This window comes from Triturus cristatus, chromosome 3_1, assembly GCF_964204655.1.
Source record: "Triturus cristatus chromosome 3_1, aTriCri1.1, whole genome shotgun sequence".
Classification (NCBI taxonomy): Eukaryota; Metazoa; Chordata; class Amphibia; order Caudata; family Salamandridae; genus Triturus; species Triturus cristatus.
The window spans coordinates 666879199-666887410 of NC_140583.1; positions in this window are offsets into that span (position 1 = coordinate 666879199).

Consider the following 8212-nt stretch of genomic DNA (forward strand, 5'->3'; position numbering starts at 1 on the left):
GGTGCTTAATGGGGAGGTAAGGAAGAATCTTCCTAAAAGCCGCAGGCTAAAATAACAGGAGCTGGCGATTGCAGCTACATGTTCTTTCATAGAGAGTGCCTGGTCAAGTGTAAACCCCAAATTTTTCACTACTTGTTTGGGAGCTGGTGCAATACCCAGCTCTCGTGGCCACCAGTCCTTGGACCAAGAAAGAGAAGCTTTCCCCACTAACAAGATCTCTGTTTTACTCGGGTTCAACTGGAGAAAATTCTCGGTCATCCAATTTGAGATGGTGATCATTCCCACTGCAAAACGTAGGTGTTCTGACGTTGCTTTAGGGTTGATTTTAAAGATAAGCTGGGTGTCGTCCACGTATGAGATAATCTCAAACCTGCATGATTCAGCTATTTTAGCTAAAGGGGACATGTACAGATTAAATAAGGTGGGGCTGAGACATGAACCCTGGGGGACACCTTTGTCCAGACAACGTTTGTCTGACCGAAAGGGTCCTAGCATGATTGTTTGGTTTCTATCCGCAAGGAAGTTTTCTAGCCATTACAGAGCTTGATCTTGTATGCCACAGGAGCGCAATCTCTCCGACAGCTTAGAATGGGCGATAGTGTCGAATGCTGCGGAGAGATCCAGGAGAACCATGATAGCTGATCCTCCAGCGTCCATTTCTAGCCTCAGTGAGTCGGTAACTGCCAGGATTGCAGTTTCTGTACTGAAGCCTGGACGAAAACCTGATTGCGACGGGTCTAGAAAATCGTTTAATTCGAGGTAGTGACTCAGCTGTTTATTTATGGCTGATTCAAGTGATTTGCCCAACAAGGGTAATAGTGATATGGGCCGGTAGTTACCGAGCACAAGGGGGTCTGCCGTCGGTTTTTTCAGAATGGGGCGAACAAACGCTTCCTTCCAGATGGAGGGGATAACACCCGACCTAATGGAGCTGTTGAAGATTCCTTGGACTTCCGGGGCACAGCATGAGGCTATGAGGGCCATAGTTCTCGGGGGGCACGTGTCACTAGGGGAACCAGATTTTGCCGATGAGAGCAAAATGTTGACTTCCGTTATGGAGAGGGGTTCAAATTGTTTGAGCTTGCCAAGGGTCTTCTGGTTAATTTCAGCGGAGCTTGTGAGAGGAGTTGTGGTCTGTGCTAATGGAGATGGAAAATTAGCGTAAATCAAATTAATTTTTTCCTCAAAGTGGTTTGCAAGGGAGTTGCAGAGGTCCTGTTACTCCATTTGAGGCAATCTACAGGCTTGGGGAGAGACAAAGTCTTTAACTATGTTGAATAAGGTTTTTGAAGAGTTGGTAGCTTGATCAATTTGTTTTAATATGAAAGATTTCCTTGCTATTTTTATGTTCCGATGGTATTTAGATAAGGAATGTTTATAGGTGAGTCGGTCCATAGGGGTTTGACTGGTTCTCCAGCATCTCTCCAGGGCTTTGCACCTGGATTTTTCCGCGCTAAGCTCTCCATGTTCAGACCACTGTCAGCTGGAGCATCTGCATGCAGGAGCCTCAGCGTCTCTGCTCAGTGTGTCGGCTTGGAAGTCTTGGTTCCCTCTGTCTAACACTAGGAATAGGTGCTATATTTATACCGTAAGTATCTAGGGCTCCTTTGTCCCTTGTTGCTTGTATTTTCCAATGTTGGATTTGAGGATGACGTATGGGATTAACTGTGTACATAGATATGGAGAGGAAGGGGGTGTAGCCCCAGCCTGGTTTCCAAGAACCCTTATGAATATTCATTCATATTGCGTCAGTCTAAAGATGAAGTCATAGAATGCCATTGTTCATGGAAACCCTCCTTCTGCGCCCAGGACTAGAACTAGGTAAAGGTTCAATCCTAAAGGGCTCGTTACTGTGTAATGTAGGGGAGGTGATGTAGGTGAAAGGGTATGATGTTACCCGGGCCTATATTAGGGTACCTAAATGAAACATAACCCCCACTCCTCTTACGAACAGTCAACAATGATAAAAATGCTAGTGAACTATTCTCTTTATTAGATAGTAGTGCATGAAACATTTATCACTGACCTCTGTAAAAACCTTGTTTTAAAATCATTTAAAAAACCGTTTTAAAAAGGGAGGATAAAAAAAATGTACTACGAAAATCAGTTGTTTGGAATTGTCACTTAAGTCACAGTCCTAATTGAGTTTGTTTATCTAAGTTGAATTTCTACAAGCGTCAAAAGGTCATGCTTTTCAGCAAGAAAGTGTCAATGTTTAGGAAATGTTCCAAATTTAGTTACGTTTAGAAGAAAGGAAAATCCAAATTCTTTCCCAGCACACGATGAGCCAATTATAGATTAAAGGTCCTGGCTGGGAGACACAACATCATCGCTGCTTGCTGCTGCAGGGGATGGTCCTTGTAACACCTTGCAGAGTACGTCAATGGAGCATAGATGATATTCAATACTGCCAATAGCTGGTGTAGAGGCAGCCGGTGCTGTGGTCGATACCTGGGTGGTAGTGGTGCAGCTGAAGCTCACCCCAGTTGTAAAAGGCACCTGCGGATTTTCAAGGATTGCGGTCATTAGTATAGGAGTACGCTGGGGACATTGCTGAACATGAGACCTCAAGGGTTTCAGCCTGGTATTCAAGTCCGCAGGCGTGTCCTTTGCGAGTGTCAGACAGAGGTCCAACATGCATTTGTCACCGCAAAACAGGCATCGAAGAACAGGTAAGGTGATTCTGCCCCAAGTTCTGAATGGTCTGCAGCCTTCATGTGAGATTTTTGTTGATCCCAGCATAGAGGGTATTACCGTAGTCCAGCTTGGTTGTGACAAGGGCATGCATGATCATTTTCTGGGTGCTGATGGGGAATCATTTAAATCTCTTCCTCAGCATCTCCAGGGTATAGAAGTATGAGGCATTGACTTGGGCAGTCATATGCTGTTGATGATGTGAGAGTTGTTTTCTTTGTTTGCTTAAATACATTAGAAACTGGGCTTACACTAACATATACTGTGTTTACGTTGTCCTCCATCTTGAATTATTGTTGTAATATACCATGTGATGACTAGCACTGTTGTTCCTTATTCTAAATAAAGAGTTGCAAGCTTTACACAAATAAATATAGAGAATTCCCAGAGACTTCTCCCTGCGCTCTACCTAACCAAGGACGTTCCAACTGTACCAGGCTATCGTTGTACAATATATCGACTATCATGCTTGAATAAACTGTGAGAGCAACTAAATCCAATGAAATTCTACCATGAGAGAATTTTCAAATAATTTCTGTAGTGAAATGTTTCTTCTTGCTTGTTCCTCATTGGTGCATATCTTGAGAAACCTGTACAAGCCTAAAGAAATCCTAAAAATGTTACTAGACCTGCAGGTCTAGTGACTTAAATAATCTACTTGACCTAATTAAAATGATCTTGACCCATTAACTGGTTTCCAATTATGTGATCCTGGGCAAGTATTTTAATTCACTGAGAGGTTATTTTCATCTTTGTTTCACATATGAGAGCACCTTCAAATACACCCATTCAGCATGTCTACTGTACCGAAAATTCTTTTGCTTGATTTAATAGACTAAACATTAGCTCCATATATAATTAAAATCTAGCCACATATAGGATACACATGACCCCTGACTTGCCCCGTAGTTCATTAACCCCATTGTCATCAGGGCGGGGGCAGGAAAGTTTCTCAAATAATGTTAAAAAACCATCACTGTTAAAAAAAAACATAACTAAAGCATAAAGTAGCAGCACACTGTCATTTGCAAGCAGCAGATTTTACATTGAAATGGCCACAGAATTTGTCACTGACCTGTTCTCAAAACTATATGTTGTACAATGTTTAGAAAGGGTGTGAGCATGGCGCTGATGGGTTGCGAAATGTTATTTTGACCTTTTAGCAGAAAGAAAATGCCAAAAGGACATTACCTTCATCAGCTCTATTCATTTTCCTAGACCTCACAGTATGAGCTCTATCTCTTCAGATCCAGAATTCTTCTATACTAATAGAGTTTAATTACCTCTATGTCCCTTGTACTCGAACAAATCATTAAACAATGAGAACAGGAAACAAAACAGGAATGCTTTCACTAACCGCAACCACCCATAACTGGGTGGTATAATAGAATTGTATTCCCTCAGTGCTTCCTGTTTTGTTTCCTGTGTCGTGGGATGAGGTCCAGGAGTGCTGATGTTGTTGTCGGGCTCTGACCTCAAACATGTGTCAGAGCATCTGTTCCTGCCAGGCTTGGGGAGAACTCTATTAACACAGGAGCTTGAGGGAATGTTAAACAGTGTCCCTAAGCGCTGCATAAGTTACTTAGGGGAGATTTATATGTTGGCGGAAAGGTTACTCCATCTCAACGGGGACGGAGTACCCTTTCCACCCACATAATGGTCTGCCCGTCTGCTTTGAATGTGGACGGACCTCCAGTTTAACAATGGTGGAGACTACTACGTCTCTGTCGTGATTACACTTCGGCGATGCCCTGACAGAAGTTGACCTGTATGTCTGCCTCCTAATTTAGATGTGCGGAGATACAGGTCAGTTTTCACTGTCTGTAACCACAAGGAGAACCGTGGTGGTATAGGCAGTGAAACTGCAAAATGTCTCCATCACCATGAGAGATAACCCCCATGGCAAAGGGGGCATTGTTTTCTTTTTAAAACCAAAATCCAGCTTTAGGGATTTGTTTTTTAAAGTAAATAAAAAATTGTACAGTTGCTGTATGGCTCCCTCATTTTTGATGGAGCCGTACGTCAAAGTTACAATATATTGGCATGATCCGCCTTGACGGCGGGTTGTGTCAATACTTCAAATGTCCGCCAGTCCAATGGTCATCGAGACCTATGCTATGGTGAGTTTAATCTATTGCCCTGCCGGAGGACAACCCGATTGGCTAATTCTAAATCAGGCCCTAACTTCCTTAAGATGCATCCAGCATGGTGAAAGATGCTCTCGATAGCTGCTGCAAAATTATATTTATGTCTCACTGATAGACATTATTCTGCACCACAAAGGCTTATTGGTTATCTGCATTATATCACCTCTTTTATATTGTTTGAAGATGCAGCTGCTGATTTTGGATTTCTTTTTCTGCATGCAGGCAGAAATCAGCTGTGCGCATATGTAAGGGCTTGGATGCTAGTGTCCCTGGTTTACGCATGTCTAATGGGCCCTTTTGATTGTGCTTCCAGGTCTCTGTCTTCTGTGGGGGAGCAAGTTAATAATGGGCAGTATTTCTGGAGTTAGATTGTTGTTTAATATTGGTTACGTACGGTTTGGTAATATAACTTGTTGACTTTGGTATTTTAATGATGTTTTGGGATATCTTGCAGCCAATCTCCATCACCACTACTTCCTCTAAGAACAGTAGAAGCGATTCAGAGAAAGACAGAATTAGGAAACTCATTTTGGAATCATTGGTCTCTCTAGTGAAAAAGAAAGTAGATGCCTATGAAGGAGTCAGGTAGGAGATCATCTATTCGGACCTTTCAGTGTCAAAGTTTTCAGATGATTCCTCCTCCCCTCACCAGAACATACATGGAAGTACATTGCAAAGGTTATGTTGTCAGAATTATTGAACCATATTAGAGACAATATGGGTTTTCCAGCTCATGAGATGGCTGATTCATTCAAAGACACCATTCGAAAACAGTTTAAGAATCTGGCAGTGTTTGGGTACTTTCTCATCAAATTCATTATGGATGTTATCCTCCATGACTGGAGAGATCGGACAAGATAAATTTGCCTAGATTTATGACAAAGCTATATCCTCTAGAGGAAATGGAAGAAAAACTGCCCAACACTTTTTATGTTGATTCTGCCATTGCTAGTAGAAGTTTGATGGAGGAAGAAAACATACTGAAGCGGCTTACGGAGGAGAAAGTGGATTCCACTCTGGATCTCACTTTGGTCTGGAATTTATGCAACTTACACTGCCGAGTGACTCCTAACTGAGGTTAAAGAACTGTTTAAGGCTATGCAGTATTCTGATCTCTTAGGGAATATGGAGGATCAGGTAGAGGATAGTGTTTTGAAAGATCTGCAGGAGTTTTGGGAACTTTTACATGGATATTTTTGCATCCAGAGTGAATGTTCTTCTCCTGGGTTTTTGTTTCAGGTTTCCAGAACAGGGAGCCTGGAGAGTGGATGCTCTATCTCTAAAATGGCTGACGAAACATATCTTTGCTTTTACTTCATTTCCTTTAACTGAGAGGTGGTTGTGGAGAATTCAGAAAGAAAGGGTTTACACAGTGGTAGTTCTTCTCTTTTGGCCCAGGAGAACCTCGTCTTCACGTCTCAAGGAGAAGGCTCTTCAGCCTCCTTGGATTATACCCCACTTTCTTTCTCCTTTATGGGCACAGAGCCTTCTACTGTCTTTCCACCCCACTCTATCCTTTTAGTGCCAGGATGAATCTTGAGAAGCAGGGTTTGCCTCCACATTTAAATGATGTGATATAAGGATCTAGAAGGTCTTCTACTCTCACAGACTACTATAAATATTAGAGCACTTTTGATTGATGGTGCTCTTCTCACAACAGTACTTTAGTGTCCTTTTCTGTTTTCCCTGCCAGGAGGAGTTTTTCCTCCACCAGCCTTTTCCATAGGAGCTGTAGGACAGGAGAGGTGAGAGGGAGTTTCAGCTTCGGCTAGCCAAGTTGGATTACTTTTGTAAGGCACTGGATGGTCGGGTGAAGGGGCAGTAATGTGAGTAATTACAGTGAGCTGTACAATCTGATTGCAAGAAAGCACATGTTCAGTAATTGTTTTCAGGGGCTGCACCAACATCTGATAGATTCCCAGCTTACAGTATCCCAGAAGCTGGCTAAGGAAGTGGACCGCCGGCTCAGCAACATTGTCCAATGTATCTGGGGGTGTAACAAAAAAGGTGAACAGAGTCCCCACCAAAAGAAAGGGGAGGACAAGGATAAAAAGAAACATTTCTCTAAAGCCCCCAAAAAGGTTCTATGAGGAAGGATTCCTAATTTGAACAGAAGAAAGGAGGTTTCCATGGGAAGAAGCTCTCCGGTCCCTTTCCCCCCCAAGTGCTACGAGTGCTACAGGTACTGGCACTCTAAGGGGAATCTTAACTGCCCGAAAATGCAGCAGAAACCCCCCACTTGTGGGCTAACCCTGGGGAATGCCAGTGTAGTGCTCAGGCAAGAGGTTGCTCCAGTTAGTGGGGAATGGAGTGTAGAGGTCACCCTAGTGTTCCTGGGTGACATAGAGATGGTACCTGTAGGAAGCAGGCTCTCTATTTAGTGTACTAAAATGAAGTACACTGTGCAGAGTCCAGTGGGTCCCCAATTGGTTTACAGAGGCTAAACTAGATAATACTAATGCTCCTGTTGTGGTAGTGTGGGCGAGCCGTTAGGCTTATCAGAGGGTAGTGCTAGACATTTGTTGTATTCACATAGGCAATAAATGAGACACACAATCAAAGAATAAATCCGAGACCAATTTAGAAAAAATAACACTTCCTTTTTATACATATTTCAAACTCAAGAACTTCGTTTCAAGGTAAGTACAGTTTTCAATAGAAAATATTCACAGGTATGCTAATGTTTCAAACCTGTGCGCTATTATGCAGAATTATTCCTATGAAAGGAAAAGTCAAGGTGCAAAAAGATAGGTACAGTCGGTGTCAGTTTTTTTTTCTGGAATCGTGATAGTAGTGGGCTAATGTTCAAAGGACTACAAGCAGTTCTTCGGGAAGCGCCCGGGTTCTACCATCAGCAGGGTGCTGGTGAGGCTGGTAGCAGGCGTGATACAGAGAAGAGTGGGCCACCTGACAAGAGGCTGCACAGGGGGACTTGTGGGCAAGTCCAAGTGCTCCCAAAGGGGGCTCAGCTCATAAGGAGTCTTGGAACATGGATGCACAGTCAGTTCCCCGGGACCAAGGCCGGAGGTCTCGGGAGCAGTGGGGATTAGTTGGCTGAGCTGGCTGTGCAAAGACATAGCTCACGGTCAGGGACAAACGGCTGGAAGAGGAGAAATCAAGGCAGCTGGGCCACGCTTGAAGTGGGTCTCAGTGATGCTGACGTCCCTCGACGGCTGCCTGATCTTGGTGCTGTCAGAGCCCGGACTAGACACTCACGATCCTTGTTTGGCACAGGGCATCCGGTACCCAAGGGGTTGTTGCTGCATGGCTCTGGTTGGTCCTGGTGTCATCTCACACAGTGGGGAGACAGATCTGACCTTCCAGAGCACCTTCTCCTGGTTGTCTGGTGCGGTGTCAGTCGGGCTGGGGAG